Source organism: Panicum virgatum, chromosome 4K, assembly GCF_016808335.1.
Source record: "Panicum virgatum strain AP13 chromosome 4K, P.virgatum_v5, whole genome shotgun sequence".
Classification (NCBI taxonomy): Eukaryota; Viridiplantae; Streptophyta; class Magnoliopsida; order Poales; family Poaceae; genus Panicum; species Panicum virgatum.
Genome location: NC_053139.1, coordinates 6081720 through 6097453, shown reverse-complemented (window position 1 = coordinate 6097453; position 15734 = coordinate 6081720).

Genomic DNA, 15734 nt, shown 5'->3' with positions numbered 1-15734 from the left:
TTATATGATGACATGACATAGAATTTAGGAAAAAAGAGAAGAAACCAGTTTTATCTAGATGAAACTCTTTATACACAAATACCAATATTCTATGAGTCTTAAAATTAAATGCAACATAGACCCTAGGAAATCACAACATGAAATTATGCATTGGGAGAAATAGTTTCAACCATGATTTCATAGTATTTTTGTTTATGTGGCTATCTTTGAAACATCAATATAAAATCCTCAACTGAGATTGGCCTTATAACATCATCTCTCTCAGAGCTTAGCCTATTACTGACTGCAAGACTCTTTACAACTCATCTTTCATTCCGATTTAGTTTTCCACCATTGATATATGGCTTATATAACTAGGTGAAGAACCTGCTCCGCCGCGTCGGAAGAAATCGTGGAAGGAAACTGAAAAGGGAAAAAAATTGAGAGAAAAAGGAAAATTGAGAGGAAAAAAAAAGAAAAATTGAGAAAAAAGAAAACACGGCACCACACGGCGGTGGACGCCACCGACCGTTCCCGCCGCCCGCGCCTCTGCGTGGACGCCACCTCCATTCGTCTCGCCGCCACCGCCGTCTGCACCGATGCCTCAACACCAGCGCCGCTGTCTGCACCGACGCCTCAACACCAGCGCTCGGATCCGCCGCCCGCTCCACGCCACCGCCCGGATCCGCGTACACCGCCTCGACGCTGCAACCCGGATCTGGTGGCTGCTGCACCGCCTCGACGTCAGCGACCGGATCCGCCACCCGCCGATCCGCCTCGACGCTGCTGGACCAGATCCGCCGCCCACTGCTTCGCCTCGACGCTGCTGGACTGGATCCGCGGTCTACGCTCTCCACGTCGGGTTGGGGCGGCGCGCTGAGGCGGCATGGGAGAGGGACGGTGGCGGCGGCCGGGAGGAGGCGGGGCGGCGGGGGCGTGGAGACGGGAAAGGGAGGGACGGAAGGCGGCGTCTGCCGGGAGGGGGCGGGTTGGAGGCCGGGGAGGGGGGCGCGTTGTGATGGGGAGGGTGAAGAGGGATAGGGGTCTTTTGCAAAATTACGGGGACTGCGGGTTCTATTTTCAATTTCATCGAGGGGTTTTTTTGCAAAATTACAGCCAATGCTAGGCGTCAGGCGACTTCTCTGGACACGTGTCAAACTGGTCTCGCCCGGTGAAGGAGAGGGGCGTCTCTCCATGCCGCATAGTATATAGGGTATCTTTTGCAAAATTACAGCCAATGGCCGGCGTCGGGCGACTTCTCTGGACACGTGTCAAGCTGACCTCGTCCGGTGAAGGAGAGGGGTTGCAAAATTACAACCAATGGCCGGCGTCGGGCGACTTCTATGGACACGTGTCAAGCTGGCCTCGTCTGGTGAAGGAGAGGGGTGTCTCTCTATGCTGCATAGTATATAGAGTAAGTATGAATAGAGAGAGAGGAAAAGGAATTGCTGCCGCAGATGCAAAAAAATGGATCACGGTTCACGTGCGCGGATCATGGGAAGCAGGAGATCTCGGGTGAATAAAGACCGACCTCAGCGCCAGGGTCACCAGAGGGCTCGTTGGCTTCGCAACGAGCCATCAGCGGGTCATAATGATGACCCGAGTCTTCTCTCTTCTCTTAACTTTTCTCTGCCAAATCAGCATTTGCGCTGATGATCTTAGCATTGGGACTGGCCTTAAACACTAATTAGAGTACTAAATATAAATTTATTACAAAACTAATTTCATAAGTCGTGACTTAATCACGAGACGAAAGCCTAAATAATTCATAATTTGATCACTAATTGCTACAGTAACCATTCACTAATCGTGCATTAATTATATTTAGTAGATTCGTATAGAGCTCTAATTGCAATTTATGCAATTAGTTATATTAAATTGACATCACTGAAATTGACATCCGAATATTCGATGTGACAGCGACTTAAAAAACAAATGAGGCTTTAATCAAATTGGTAAATGTATAGTTGGTGACTAAGTTTAGCCAAGATTTTTTTAGGCTCCACATGTCATAGGAACTAAAAATGTAGCAAGATTTCTTTAGATAAGAAAAAATGTGACTTCCAAATTTCTTGCTATACTCGTCTAACCTTAGAGTATATCCATCAGTTTCTCAATAAATATTTTTAATAACTAATTAATAGGGATATCTCAATATCACTTACTCCTCTTTTATTTAGGAAGATTGGGATGAATTATTTGGTTGTTCCAATAATTATTGGAAAATAAAAAAAGTTAAAGAAGACTGGCAGAGCATTATTTATTTATCATCTCTTCTAATATCATATAGCTAGATGGGAAAATGAAGACTGCTGGAGACGCTCATAAGTATGGCTAGCAAACAAATTTTAATCTCTATCCTGTTTGGATGGAGAGATTTATGCAGCTGCACAAAGACTATATTACTCCTGCCCTTCTGCCCTTACTTGCCCCCCACCTCCCCCTTTCACCACAGCCACAACAGAAGCAGGACTATTAAAACTGTACGATAATATTCTCACTGAAACTGAATCAATTCTAATAGATAGTTTTATTTTGCTATTTTCAAGAGTGCCACATCAACAAAACACAAATGAAATCATAGATGAAATTCATTTTACAATACATTATTTCACATTTACTATTTTATAGACTAGTATTATATTTAATTCTACGACTCAATAAAAGTTGGTACCCTGCATACATGTTTGAAACCCATTTTATTTTTCTCCTGGTTAGCGAGTGCCACGGAATCTATAATATTGACATGTCACCAATTTAATATGTATAAATCTCTTTTGAAACCTATGCTAAAAATAGCCTTAGAATAAAGTAAAAATAGCCTTAGAATAAAGTAAAACGCATCCAATATAATATAGTTATTTAGATGTTCATGTGTTGGATATGGGAGAGAAAAAAAGTCAAGTATAAAATTAAATTTTGCGTTCATATTTTATATTATATTTATGCTCCACGGCTAGCCTTTTCAGGTTTACAGCCCTAGCTGGGTAGGCTTTTCAGCGACAAATCATGTCATACGAGACTTCATCATTTTTTTGTACGGAATACAGCAGATTCAATTTGTGTAATAGATTTGTAACATGAAAAATCTTCTTTTCAAAAAAAAACATGAAAAATCTAAGAAATTGCTCGAAAATTCTGGGGGGGGGGGGGTCGCAGAACATCGTGCTTGTGTCAATGAGGAGTTTCATTTTAATGCCACATCACCATAACACAAATAAAATTATAGATGAAACTCACTCCACAATGTATTATTTTATATTTACTATTTCATAAGTTCCCATCACATTTAACTCTAAGATTTATCAAGAGTTGGTAACCGTCATACATGATTTCATCTAGATGAAACTCATTTCACATTTCTCCTCTAATTCAGTACCACATCATCTAAAATGGTGATATGATACCCTATTAAATGTGTATGACACTCTCATAAAACCTCTACTGGGAGTGGCCTAGTCTCAGTGGAAGCGTCATCGACATAGTTACCAAGACTGGAAACTTAAGAAATGTGCCAGTTGGGTGTCATGGTGATGACACTCATCTCACATTTCATGACATTCATCTCTCATTTCTTCTCATACTATTGGTACATGTTAACAAATTTAATCTTCATGATACTCCTATAACTCTTCTACTAAGATTGAGGCTAATTCCATTACAAGTTTCATAGAGGTTTCATGCGCATTAAATATGATGACATGTCACCATTTGTGATGGCATGGCGAGGTAATTATGAAAAAAAGAGAGGGAAGGAGTTGAAACTATGTATACCCAGTTTCCAAGACTATGAAACTTGCTGAAACTTGCATTGAGGGCTATAGAGTTTTATTTTATGTAATTATGCCCAATCACATGCCTCAAAATTAATTGCTATGGCGCTCTAAAAAAATTAATTGCTATAGCTAGTCTATGAAATCGTGGAATGAAACTTTGCATTGGGGGACCTTATTTCATTCACGAACTCATATATATTTAGGGCAATCGCAACCTATAGTGTCTATGGGTAGTATCCATGTTGCCACATCATTAAGATACCATTTTTAGAAATCCATGATGTCTTGATACGGGTTTGCTATTAAACTCACTCTATTTTCTTCAACTATCATATTTGTTATCCATTTATTGGCCCTGTTTGGATACTCTAACTTGGTTAGAAGTTAGAGTTAGTTTCTAGCTGTAGACTATCTCTGAACTAACTCTAACCAAAGTGGTATTTGGATGCAAAGGTTAGAGTTAGATTAAAGGCATTTTCCCAATCATTTGCCTCCTTTAAACCTTTCTTGCAGCTGGATCTGTTGTGGACAGTTTTTTGTGGTGGCAGACTTAAGGGCCACGGTGCTTGTAGGCCGGCGCTCGGAGGAGCGCCGCTTGGACGGCCCGCCGGCACTTGGAGGAGCAGCACTTGGACGGGCGGTGCTCGGAGGCTCGGAGGGGCGTCTCCGAGGCGTGGAGCATCAAGGGGCGGAGAGACAACAAGACTTGGAGGGGCAGACGGCCGGCACGGGGGCTTGCTGCCGATGCCGGAGGCCGACCCCGCCGACTCGGACTCGCTCCCCTCCTCGCGCTACCCTCCCCTTCCGCCGCCGCCGCCGTAGCCGCCCGCGAGGAGGCGGCTCGGAGGAGGGGCGAGGGGGCGGTGCTCGAAGAAGGGGCGGAGAGGCGACGCCGTGCCCCTGGATCGGGATCGGACTCGGAGGGGGTGGGGGCGTTGCTGCAGGCCTCGGCCGACGGCGAGCACCACCACCCGCCTCCCACGCCGCCCCTGCAGCAAGGGCCGTCTCGTCTGGGGAGGAGGGGCCGCGGGGGCGGCGAGTGGTCGACGGGCGGCGCGGCGAGGGGTAGACGGCGAGAGGGAAGGGGCGCGGGGAGGGGCGTCGAGGGGGGTGCGATGGGGCGCGGATGGGGAGGGCAGCCGCAGAATGATCTGAAAGAGGGGAGAGAAAGAGGGGAAAAAGTGAGGTCACTCCAATCTAACCCAAATAAGCACATCTTGGAGGGAATAGTTTTTTGGGTGGATTAGATGCATATAACCTACCATGTTTGGATACTTTTGGATTAGTTGACCCCAATCTAATTTAATCTAACTCCAGTCCATGGATCCAAATAGAGTCATTATAAAGACACTACCTCACTTTCAATGCACAATTTTTTATTATGTACCGACACTGAGTCTTGCATGAGGCTCAATTTTTTTCTCTACTTTTTTTTCATTTATTATAGTGCCACGTAAGTCTAAAGTCTATATGGCAATGTAGAGGGTTGGAGATGCAATGAAATTCTGCATCGGGAACAGCCTTCGAGCACGCGTCGTGGGAATTCCAAGAGTCCAGACGACTACCCGTCTTCCCTTCGGGTACCTGCTGCAGTGCTGCTGCGGTGCCTCCTCCCATCTCTCTACTCACCGAGAGCAGCTTCTGCACTACGCCAAGACCCAGGCAACCCGCAGTCCCGCACCCCCGCAGTACAGACGCGCGATGCCTTCCTCTGCTTCGTCGTCGTCGTCCTCCTCCCTCTGCATCATCGGCGCCTCCTCCTCCCCCATCCGTGCCGACCCTATCCGCGCGCGCGCACCGGACGCCACGTCGCCACCCTTGACGGCGGCGACACCGACGGTGACGCCAGCGGCGGCGGCGGCGCGCTCTCGAGGCCCGTGACCGAGCGCTTCGCGTCCTCCTTCCTTACCCAGGTGTCCCTCGACGCCCTGTGCAGGAAGGACGGCGTCCCGGAGCGGTACTCGGCGATCCTCCCCGCCGGCCACCATCGCGCGTGCTCGCCGCCGCCCCCGGGGTCCGTCTGCGTGTACACGCACGCCCTGGAGGCCGGGATGCGCGTCCCGCTGCACGGCTTCTTCTGCGAGGCGCTCGCGCACTTCGGCGTCGCTGTTAGCAATAATCTTGACATGTGCGTGTGTGTCGCGCCATGGGTGTGTTCTTGGCGTGCTTGAGTCAGTCATCAGTGTGTGCGCGTCGCGGATGCGTGAACGTGCGTAGACCAGCAGAGTTGCATGAACGTGCGTAGACTAGCAGAGTTGCTGCAGAAGTGTCGAGTCGTGGACGTGCAGAGCCGCATCCACAGGTCCGGAGCAGCGCGTGCGCGAGATGGCTCCGCCGCAAGCTGCTGCGTCGTTTGAGTCATAGGAGGAGGAGGTGTGCGTGGCGCACGATCTGCATAGGAGAGGCCGCGTCGTTCGGGCGAGCAATGGGCTCCCGACGACGCTAAGCGGGACCTGCGGATCGTAGCGTGAAGCTAGGACGTGGAGGTTGGCTCCGAGTGTCCTTGGCCTATTTGTAGCCCAGTGCTCCTCCGTGACTTGTTGCCGGAGTTGTTTTTTCAGTTTCAATCAAAGGCCAACATACATGCGAGTTGTCGCCGGGGCGTTCGTCGCCAGTTTTCTTGTGTCTATTGTTCATCTTCTTCCTTGGTCCGCTGGCGCGTGTGAGAGCTAGAGCGAGCAAGGGAGAGTGCGTGAGCGTGGAACGCATGTTCCAGGGCAGTGCCAACAATTGGCATCAGAGCCGGTGAAGCCCGGAGAAAGTCAAGGCCGGTGATAGCAGTCCCCCGCGTCCTTCTTTGTCCAAGAGGCCGAAGTTCGACGGCAGCAGCGGCAGCGGCGCATGCGAGGTCGTCGTGGAGCGCATCGTCTCCAACTCCGGCGTTGTCGAGGTGCCGCAGCTGACGAGGACCAACTACCACGAGTGGTCTTTGGTCACGCAGGTGAACCTCGAGGCGTTGGAACTCAAGGATGCCGTGGAGGTGGAGTGCAAGGACCGTGCCAAGGATCGGCGGGCATTGGCCGCCATCCTGCGCGGGGTGCCGCCGGACATATAGTCTCGCCTCGCCAAGAAGAAGTCCGCGAAGGAAGCGTGGGCGGCCTTGAAGGAGATGAGGGTCGGCGACAATCACGTGAAGTCTTCGGTCGTGCAGCGGCTCGTGATGGAGTTCGAGAACATCACGCTCTGTGACAGGGAGGCCGTCGACGACTTCGCGATGCACGTCATCGGGCTCGTCGACAAGCTAAGCGAGCTTGGTGAGGAGATGGAGGACAGCCGCGTGGTGAAGAAGATGCTGCGCGTGGTCCGGAAGAGGTACAAGCAGGTAGCGGTGTCGATCGAGATGCACTCCGACCTCAACAAGATGTCAGTGGAGGAGCTTATCGGCCGGCTGTGCGTGGCGGAGGACGCTGACGCTGAGGAAACCGCGGATGGCATCGAGAAGGGCATCCAGCAGCTACTCCTCACCGAGGAGCAGTGGGAGGCACGTCGGCGCCAGCGCGGTGGCAAGGAGCGGGCACGCCGCGGCGGCGGCGGCCATGGAGGCGATCGTGACGAGGACGACCGCAACAGCACGTGTTCGGGGGCAAGCGGGCGTTCGGGGCGCCGCAACCGAGGGAGATGCTTCAACTGCGGCGAGCGCGGCCACATCGCTAAGCATTGCCCCAAGGCGCGGGACGGCAAGGCGCTGTTGGCGGACGCCGACGAGGAGCCGACATTGCTTTGAGTTGGGTCGAGTCACCATGTCAAGCTTAGGGGGTGATTGTTAGCAATAATCTTGACATGTGCGTGTGTGTCGCGCCATGGGTGTGTTCCTGACGTGCTTGAGTCAGTCATCAGTGTGTGTGCGCGTCGCGGATGCGTGCAATGTGCGTAGACCAGTAGAGTTGCTGCAGAAGTGTCGAGTCGTGGACGTGCAGAGCCGTGTCCACAGGTCCGGAGCAGTGCGTGCGCGAGATGGCTCCGCCGCAAGCTGCTGCGTCGTTCGAGTCATAGGAGGAGGTGTGCGTGGCGCACGATCTGCATAGGAGAGACTGCGTCATTCGGGCGAGCAACGGGCTCACGACGATGCTGAGCGGGACCTGCGGATCGTGGCGTGAAGCTAGGACGTGGAGGTTGGCTCCGAGTGTCTTGTTCTATTTGTAGCACAGTGCTCCTCCGTGACTTGCTGCCGGAGTTGTTTTTCAGTTTCAATCAAAGACCAACATACAAGCGAGTTGTCGCCGGAGCGTTCGTCGTCAGCTTTCTTGTGTCTACTGTTCATCTTCTTCCTTGGTCACCTGGCGCGTGTGAGAGCTAGAGCGAGAGAGTGCGTGAGCGTGGAACGCGTGTTACAGGGCAGCGCCAACAGTCGCGCCGAGCCAGATCACGCCCAACGGGTGGCGCGTCATGACGGGCTTCCTCGTCCTCTCCCACCTCGCCGGCGTGCCGCCGTCGCTCGCCGTGTTCCGGCATTTCTTCTCGCTGTGCGCACACAAGCTCAAGGGATGGTACTGGTTCCGGGGCAAGGACTCCGCCGGCGCGCTCATCAAGGGACTGCCCCTCTCTGTCAAGGGATGAAAGGAGGAGTTCTTCTTCCTCAGGTCGCCGACGCCGTGGCCGTGCCCCGTGAAGTGGGGCGAGCCGTCCAAGATCTCCACCGCGGAGCCGGTGCTCACCAGAGAGGAGAAGAGCTTGGCTGACAAACTGCTCCGTGTTCACAGCGCCGCGGTCGATCTCAAGACGTGTCTTTCCGAGAGCAACCTTGCGGCCGCCATGGCCACCGGCTCGCCGAGGCCGCCGCCGTCGCCGCCTTCTCCTCTTACTGCTAGTAGCGCCAAAGGTAAAACTCGAGCACCTCGTCACTGCCATGACGTGGTCTTGTAACAAGAAATGGGCTTTGTGTTGTGGGTGCGTGCCAGGGATGGATCCATCCGTCTACGACATGATGAATAGCCTGCGGGCGGCGAAGGCCGCGCAGGCGTCGGGGGAGAAGGTGACCGTGAAGACGGAGGCCGGCAGCGACACGCCGTTGTCCGGGACGAAGAGGAAGCTCGCGGATGACGCCGCGAAGCAGGGGCTGCCTCGCCATGAGCCGAGCACGCCGCTCGATCATGCCCGCGGCTCGTCGTCCGGCGCGGCGCCGCCGGGCTTCTCAGCCCAGAGGACATCAAGGAGTAGCGTCCGTGACCACGACCCGATCTCAAGGCAGCCGCGGCACACGCCTGACTTACCTGACGGCGGCGGCGCCGCCGGCTGGGAGGCCGCGCGGCGGATGCTGCAGAGCATCGTGGCGCCGCCGCGGGAGCGGGCGTTCTCGTTGGCGAAGCCCTCCGAGGTCATCGAATCGAGCTACAACGCAATGGTCGAGGTCCGTAGGAGACCGAGGCGTCGCGCTACTCGCTTACGCAAATGTTGTCGTGTTCTAAGTTCTAACAAGTTCCTTGCATGATCCTCTGTCCGTAGAACGAACCGTTGGCTCTCTCTCTAGTTTCTCTCTCTAGCCAAAGAAACAGATCCCGCCGGTGACCACCCGGCTCCGGCGGCCACCTCCACAGGCACGCCGGCGGCCCTCTCGGCTACGGCGTGCGCCACTCGCCTGCTGTCCGCTCCTCTAGCAGTGGATGGGTCGTTCCCCTCCCCCGCCCCCTTCGGGCACAGGTCGCTCCGACGATGGATCTGCCGCGGATCCGCGTCGGCTCCTCAATCCGGATGTGCCACCCTTCTCCCCAACCTCTGGTGCTGGGCCGTCGCATGTTGAAGCTGATTCCCCGGGGATTTGCTTCAGTCTGCCGTCTGATTCGGAGGACGAAGATGAGGAGCTTAACTGGATTCCACCGAGTTCTTCTCCGAAAGGAAAAGGCTAGTTGCTGGAAGGACGCCGTAGATCCACCTCTCCTGTGCGTGGATCGGGCGGTTTTATGGCGGACGCGCGTCGGTCGTCTTCGGTCGCTGCTCCCCCATCCCAGATGCGCGGGGATCCTTTGGTGGATGCGGATGGATTCCGCACGGTCGTCTACAAGCGTCATGCCCGGGGGGTTACACGCCTTCCTCGCCGCCCACGACGGCCGGTCCCCGCCGACCTAGTGGGGAAATGCTTCAACTGCCTGGCAACGGACAATGTGGCCTCCCGCTGCACCCAGCCGTCACGCTGCCTCCGCTGCGAGCAAGTCGGCCATGTGGCCAAGAACTGCAAACGTCCCCGCTTCCCGGGTCCTCCGCGGGGGCGTGGCCGCCCCACTCGACGGTTCGTGCCTGCGGCGGACGTCACTGCAGCGGCCAGCATCCGGAGCCGGTGCCACTCGGCGGGCTCTGCCTCTACTGCTTCGTCGGGGTCGGCTTCTACGGGTCGCGCCTACTCCGGCCCTCCATCAATCTGCGCAGCCTCGCCGGTGGGTCGCTCGCCATCACCGGAAGCTCGCACATGGTCGGATTTCCCTAGGGGACATCCTTCTAGGCGTCCGCAACTCGTCACTAGAACTGTACCGCGTACTGCGGAGCTGCAGCAAGCCGAGGACTCTCTTGCGGCCACTGCCTTGGTCGTGTTGGTAGTTGGTACGCGCCCTTCTTTCGCTCCTAGTCAAGTCCGGCGATTTGTTGAGGAAAACTACGGTATTCCAGGCAGGGATTTCACTCTCCATCGCCACTGGCCGGAGGATTTCATGCTCATTTTTCGTCACCCATCAGATCTTCAACGTGTTCTTGATGCACCCCCACTGCCTCGGGCAGATATGGCATTACGTTTTCGTCGCTGGAGCAGGCTGGTCACTGCAGAGTGGGAATCTATGCGCTTTCGCGTTTTGCTTGAAATCAGGGGTATTCCGGCTCATGCCTGGTCGGTCGCTGCCGCGCAAGTGATCCTTGATGGTGCTTGTGCCATTCCAGAGCCAACCCCTTCTACTTCAGTCCGTGCTGATTCACGTCGTTTCCAGGCTGCTGTTTGGTGTGCTGATCCTGATCTTATCCCCAATGAAGTCATCGTCCGCATTCCTGAGCGTGTGAAGGATCTGGGCACCAATAATTTATTCTTACGACCAGAGGAGCATCATGAGTTGCCAGTACTTCGATACAAGGTTGAAGTTGAGATCCTGGAAATCCAGGACTGGAATGTCAACAGCTCCTCCGATGGAAATGGCACCCTTCCTGAACGGGCACTTACTGATACTGACTCGGAAGACGAATACCCGGGATTCCGTCAGTCCTCTCGTTCTGGACCAGGGCCGCGCCGGACTGTCGGCGATCCCTCAGGCGCGTCTGCGGACAATGAAGGTACAAATTCCGGCGCGCCGGCAGGTGATTGTGCGCGAAGGTGTGCGCCTGGGCCCTCTGGCGGTCCTCTGTGGCGTTTTGGTCGCGGCCTCCCAGTTGTTTCTAACGATCCGCCGCACTCTATCTCTCTGCGCTTCGGTTCGGTTCCGCCGGGGCTTCTACGTCCTGCCGCAGGGAGGCCTCCCTCTCCTCTCTTGGATGATCCTACTGATATTTTAGTTGGGGCAAGAGCCTCTCCCATGGTCGCCAGAGACTTTGATCCTATGTTTGATGAGGCCTCTGGTTCTCACGGGTGCTGGCTGTCACGTGAAGTTTTAGGGGGTGAACTATTTCCTGAACTTGAGGCTCCAGCGCCAGATGCCCAGCCTGATCCGATGCATCTTGAGGCTGGGTTCCTCTCTGCTCAGCCTAGCCCAGCTCTGGGTATCGTTGAGGTCGCCCGGCCTGCTGCTACTTTCAACACTACCATGGCTGACTTGGAATCAATTCGTTTTGATGTACCAGAGATGGCACCGGTTGACTGCTCTTCTTCTGACGTATCAAATAATGTAACGGTCGCTCGGGGATCGCGAGAAACACTCCCGTTTCATTTATTTGCTGATAATCACATCACGGTGTCCGAGCATGTCGCTAATTTTGCACAATCTGTGTGCAGGGAGGCTCCCCCGCCAGTGTTAGACACCTCTCCACCGCGGCATCGATCCCGTCAGCCGCAGCGAGAGATTGGCACGAAAGTCATGTCACCGAGCAACCAAGCCCGTGGTCCAGGCCCAAAATGTGCCGATGAAAAAGCTGGGCATAACATCGGACGACCGCCCGCCGGATGCTTCCTCCTTCCAACAGTTCACGGATACTTTCTCCTCCACGCTAACCAAAACGCAGTGCGAGGCGCTTGATGCATTGTTACCATCTGGGATGGGGGCCTTAGCTATGGACACGGTCGCGCCAGTATGGGTGTCTTGAGGTCACCTTGGTTGTTTCACTCTGGTCGCATAATCTGTTAAATATGTTAGGTGAAAATTGTCTGGTTTGGAATGTTCGCGGGCTGAACTCTAGGGCCCGGCGTAGTGTGGTACGGGAAATGGTAGCCCAGGAAAACATTTCTCTACTCTCTTTGCAAGAAACTAAACTTGAAAACTGCTCTGCTAATGTGATTATGGAGACTTGTGGTGCCGCTTTTGACTATTTTGCCAAACCGGCGTCTAACACATGTGGTGGCATACTGCTGGCATGGAAGCGAGACGTTTGGTCGATCACTAATCAAATGTTTAGGTCGTACAGCTTAACTGCAAAGATAACTCTTTTGCAGTCCAATGTCTCTTGGTGGATAACATGTGTGTATGGGCCTCAAACAGATTCTGAGAAGGTCGCGTTCCTTGATGAGCTTAGGGAGGTCCGCACCTCCTGTGATGGAATGTGGGTAATCTGTGGCGACTTTAATCTCATCTATCGTACGGACGATAAGAATAATCAGCGGCTCAATAGAAGCATGATGAATCGGTTCCGACGTTTCATCAATGACACTGAGTTACACGAACTGAACCTTAAAGGGCGCCTCTATACTTGGTCAAATGAGCGTGACAGGCCTACGCTCGAGAGATTCGATCGTGTGTTCGCTTCGGAGGACTGGGTACATGACTTTCCCAACCATGAGCTATCCGCGCTGGGGTCGGATTGCTCTGATCATGCTCCACTGCTGCTGAGAACCGATTGCTCCCTTCCTCACTTCAAGAGATTTCGGTTCGAGAACTTCTGGCCAAGATGCGATGGATACCTGCAGGTTGTTCATGACGCTTGGCATGCACCCCTACCATGGCCGAGTGCTGTAGTCGACGCTTTCAGGTGTTTGGATTTCAAACTCCGTAATACGGCCAAGGCGCTAAAAAGCTGGAGTGCCAAACACATCGGCTCGGTTCGTCTTCAATTGGCCATCGCCAAGGAAATCGTTCTCCGTTTGGATCACGCCCAGGATTTCAGAAACCTAGCGCCTCATGAGCTAGCTCTGAGAAGGAAAGCTAAACTTTGTTCATTGGGACTAGCCTTACTACAGAGGACCTTGATCCGCCAGCGTGCGCGCATATCATATTTGGCGGAAGGGGATGCTAACACCCGGTTCTTCCACCTGCAAGCATGCCATCGCAGCCGCAAGAATCATATTACTAAACTACGGGCGGATGATGTCGTGCTGTTCAAAGAGGAAGAAATGGCCGAAGCAGCCTTTAACCATTTTAATAATATTTTGGGGATTGGAGGACAACAGCTTAATAACATAAACCTGGAAGAATTAAACCTTCCCTCCATTCACGGAGAATCCATTGACCATTGCTTTACGGAGGAGGAAGTTTGGCAGGCCATTGTTGACATGCCTACCGATAAGGCCCCTGGACCGGACGGGTTTACCGGTCTGTTCTACCGTACAGCCTGGCCGATCATCAAAGACGATATCATTAGGGCTTTCAACGCCCTCTGGTCGCTGGACGGTTGGAGTTTTTACCTGGTGAATCAGGCATATTTGATACTCCTTCGCAAGAGACAAGATGCCTCCTCCATAAGCGATTACCGACCAATTAGCCTGATCCACAGCTTTGCTAAGTTGTTCACTAAGGTGTTGGCGCGTCGTCTCTCGCCTCTCATGCACAAGCTGGTCAGGCACAATCAGAGCGCTTTCATTCGCTCACGACTCATCCATGACAACTTCAGGGCCGTGCAGTTAACGGCAAAATTGATGCATCGTGCAAAAATTCCGAGTGTGCTTCTTAAGTTGGACATCGCCAAGGCCTTTGACACGGTCAACTGGCGCTTTCTGTTGGCCATTTTACAACATTGTGGCTTCCCCCGCAGGTGGCGGGACTGGATCTCTCTTATGCTTTCATCGGCAAGCACCAGAATTATTTTGAATGGGTCGCCTGGGAGGAGAATCTGTCATGCTAGGGGATTGCGTCAGGGCGACCCGCTTTCACCCCTACTCTTTGTCATCGTCATGGAAATCTTAAATGCTCTTCTGAGATTGGCTGATAACAGAGGCCTTCTACGGGCGCTCCACCCCAAGGTCCGCGAGAGAACTTTCCTATATGCCGATGATGTGGTGGTATTCCTGTCGCCTGAGGAACAGGATTTACTGCTCACTAGAGTCATCCTCAATATTTTTGCGGGGGCGTCTGGCCTTAAGACAAATCTATCCAAATGCCACATTTCACCCATCCAGTGCGACCTGGAAGCTTCGGTGACTCTTTTCACTCACTTCTCGGGGAAATTTGACCCGTTCCCGATACGATACTTGGGGATACCGCTTGGCCTGCAGAAATTAAGTAAAAATGTCTTGCAACCCTTGGTTGATAAGGTGGCGTCCAGACTTCCATCATGGAAGGCCGGCCTCCTAAACCATGCAGGGCGAACTATTTTGATCAGAAGCACGTTGTCGGCCATTCCGATACACACGGCGATGGCTGTGAAGATCTCTCCATGGGTGATCAAATGCATCGATGGCTATCGCAGGGGTTTCCTCTGGAGTGGGGCCAAAGATGCTAAACGTGGGCACTCTCGGTTGGCATGGCTGCGGGTATGCAGACCAACTGATCTTGGAGGGCTCGGCATTGTGGACCTATAGCGGCTGGGTTATGCCTTACGCATGAGATGGTTATGGCTAAAGCGTACTGATGACTCTCGTACATGGTGTGACCTCCCCGTGGAGTCTGAGAGTGTGGTCGACCAGATGTTTCAAGCGTCTATATCCGATCTGGGAAATGGACACAAGGCATTATTTTGGACAGATCGTTGGTTACAAGGCAAGTCTATATCCGATCTTGCTCCATGCCTAACTAATGCAGTGGGTCCCCGAATCAAGAAACAAAGAACTGTAGCTCAAGCGTTGAATGGGGATGCCTGGGTCCGTGACATAACCGCAGCCTTAACTGTCCAGGTAATTCTGGATTACTTTCTTATATGGGACCTAACAAGGGATATACAGCTTGATGAGAACTCAACGGACACAATTTTTTGGAAGTGGACATCGGACAGGGTTTTCACTACCGCCTCCGCGTACCGTTCCTTCTTCATTGGTCAACACCCGGTGGAGGGAGCTAGACTCCTCCGCAAGACACGTGCGCCGGCAAAATGCAAATTTTTCATTTGGCTAGTCATCCACGGTCGTTGCTGGACAGCTGCTAGAAGGAAAAAGCATGGGTTGCAAGACATTGACACCTGCGTGCTGTGTGCACAAATGTCGGAGACGATTGATCACTTGTTAACTGCCTGTCCGTTTACAAGAGAAGTGTGGTTTCGCTTGTTGCGCAGACTTGGCTGGGAGACGTTGGTGCCAGACTCTCAATCCACTTCTTTTGTTAGTTGGTGGTTCGGTGCAAGGAAACAAATTCCAAAGGACAACCGCCGGTGTTTGGACACCCTCATTACCCTCACTTCTTGGTTGCTATGGAAGGAGAGAAACGATAGGACTTTTAATCGACGAGTGCGGACAATTGATGACGTACTCACTTGGGTGTATGATGAGATTGACGCTTGGCTTCAAGCTGGTTTTAAGTGCCTTGAATTGGCGGTTTGTAGGCTAGGTAGACTTCCGGGTCGCGAAACGGGGATCATGTAGTCATGTTCTTCGGAGTGTTCTGTGTCGGTTTTGATTCTAAAACCGACCCTTGTGTAATACTTCTCTTCTTAATGAAAAATGTGCTCAGGCACGGTCGCGAAAAAAAAACAAGTTCCTTGCATCGCGAACATGGC